The 2,410-nt window shown below is 46.9% G+C and overlaps 1 long non-coding RNA gene across 2 annotated transcripts; it reads left to right on the forward strand.

The window, feature by feature from the left end:
* The first annotated feature begins 225 nt into the window (after nt 1-225).
* LOC143272018 (uncharacterized) lies at nt 226-1,866 on the forward strand. 2 transcript variants are annotated; one of them, XR_013049392.1, is made up of 2 exons: nt 226-331; nt 567-1,866. It is a non-coding gene; the product is annotated as an uncharacterized LOC143272018 (long non-coding RNA). The 2 variants fall into 2 exon arrangements; XR_013049391.1 differs by having other exon boundaries at nt 253-390.
* The last annotated feature ends 544 nt before the right edge of the window (nt 1,867-2,410 follow it).

Genomic DNA, 2,410 nt, shown 5'->3' on the forward strand with positions numbered 1-2,410 from the left:
TCTCCTTCCCTCTTGTGAGCACAGGGGTTCCAAAGCAGGTTGTCAGGCTCGGCAACAGATGCCTTCACCTCCTGAGCCATCTCCCTGGTTCCCATATTGGACTTTCCGAGTCTGGCTTATTTTGCTTAACATGATGATATCAGGTTCCATCTATTTTCCTCCACTTTGTGACCGCATAAAGCATGGTTGCCCCTCTTTTTCATTTACCTAAAGAGTACTTTTTAGAGCTCCATGGAAGTCACAATTCCAGATCAAAGTCTGACCCCAAGAGATGCTGGAGACGCTAAGAGGGAGGGCAAAACTGATACAAACAAGCTGCCCCCTTTCCTAAGTAGGTGTTGTGGGTCTCCCTGGGGTGAGGATGAGGCTTCAGCGTGCCCACAATGCATAGTAAGGAAGCACTCTTGTCATGGCGGGCTTCCTGGGTGGACTTGGCCTCTGCTCCTTCATCTGTGGATGGAGGGCGCCCCAGGCCTTTTGGCACCAAGGGTACGCTTAGAGCCCCGACCTTCCTGGGTAATGTGCCCGCCTCTCCCCGCCAAAATTATAAAAGTATCTGGGCACAGGTGCGGATGCTGCCAGCCTCCAGGGCCAAGAAGCGGAAGCTCGGTGGAGGGAAATGAGACCGCACAGCCACGAGACCGTTAAGTGTTCCCAGAACACACGATGCTCCCAAATAAATGTGTCTCCAACATTATAACACCACAATATTCATACAGCTCATTACTGGTTTTAATTTTGCCTGCTGCTTATTTACTGTCTCCTTCCCCACTTTATGGCCAGGGTGGAAGAGTTACACACCCACGCCAAGAACGCAAGCCTGAAACTGAGTCTCTCAGCAGCCGCCGTTCAGCACTGTGCCCACACAGCAGGGCAGGGCCCGCCTGGCAACCCCGCCTGGTGCCAGCAGCCTCCACCTCCTACAGTGTTGCTGTCTAGCTACAGTAGTTCCCACTCATGGAATGATTCCCTTCTTCTGGTGACCACAAACTATGGCCATGTTCTGTGACTGTCCTTGAAGCCCATAGAGACACCAGGAAAGCTGAAAGGCATTGACATCCACAAAGGCCATTTCTCTATCAGATAGTAGAGTTCTTCTGTGCTTGCTATGATGACTGGCCGACTCCTCCTCCAGGATACTCTGGGTACCAGGCACTGTTTGTCAGAAGCAAAGAGCCATCGCTGCCCTATCTGAACATCACACTGAGTATGGTAATCTCCCCCTGACATATCTGCCAAAGAGCAGACTCCATACCAGCCTTGAAGGTCAGTGCATGGACCTAATGACTTATTGAACAAAGAAACTAGAATCAACATTCATAGGCAGAGTGGCATACCTCTAATTCTAGCACTAGAGAGTTGGCTGCAAGGGGATGGGGAAATTGAGGTCAACTTGGGCTATGAGACAAAGAAAGAGGGAGAGGGACAAAATGGGAGGAGGGGGAAGAGGGAACGATGGGATGGAGAGAGGCCTTTCTGCTCATCATTGGAATTTTTTAACCTTCAGAAAATTCTACTTTTTATGGCTTTTCCCCGTAAACAAAACAAAACCAAAAAAATCACCCAAGCTTCCGAAGACACTCTTGAGCTAGAATCTCTTTTATTAAATCCTTTTTCCAAAACTGTAAAATCACCCTGTGTTCCATGTAATCCATCTTGAAGAAACTAAGATGCACAAACAAAACCATTAATAATCGATTCCATTCTTCCGCCTCCATCCTGGGAAAATAACTACTGCTACAACCTGGACCATCTCCTTCCTGAACTGTGTTTTTGTCCATACGCAGGAAGAAAGAGAGGGGAGAAAAGGGAAGGAGCAGGGGAGAGAGAGATGTAATACTATTTAAATAAACAGAAGAGAATGTCTCAGTTGTTAAGAGCACTCACTGCTCTAGCAGAAGACCCAAGTTTGGTTCCCAGCACTGGCATTAGTTAGCTCACAACCTTCTGTAACCCCAGCCCGAGGAGATCTGATACCTTCTTCTGGCCTCTGGGGGTACTGCTTGCATGCAGTGGTGCACATACATGCAAGCAAAACATTCATATGCATAAAGTAAAATAAATCTTTGAAACAACAAAAGAAAAACCTTTTTATAAGACCAAATATATGACAAAATAAGCTCTTGTTCTCATACATGTATGAGATTTCTCTATTACTCTTTCCCTCAGTGAATTGGCATGGTATTCCTTTGGGACAATTCATTCTCTCTCTCTCTCTCTCTCTCTCTCTCTCTCTCTCTCTCTCTCTCTCTCTCTCTCCACTCCATACATTCTGTACTTCTTATACACATAGTATGTTTACTCACTCCTCTGTTGATGGGCAGATTTCTTCCTCTCCATCTTTGAAAACACCACTTACCCATCCGCAAGTTACAGCTGTGCACTAGAATGTCTCAGTGCTAGGCACACC

This window comes from Peromyscus maniculatus, chromosome 1 (genome assembly GCF_049852395.1).
Source record: "Peromyscus maniculatus bairdii isolate BWxNUB_F1_BW_parent chromosome 1, HU_Pman_BW_mat_3.1, whole genome shotgun sequence".
Classification (NCBI taxonomy): Eukaryota; Metazoa; Chordata; class Mammalia; order Rodentia; family Cricetidae; genus Peromyscus; species Peromyscus maniculatus.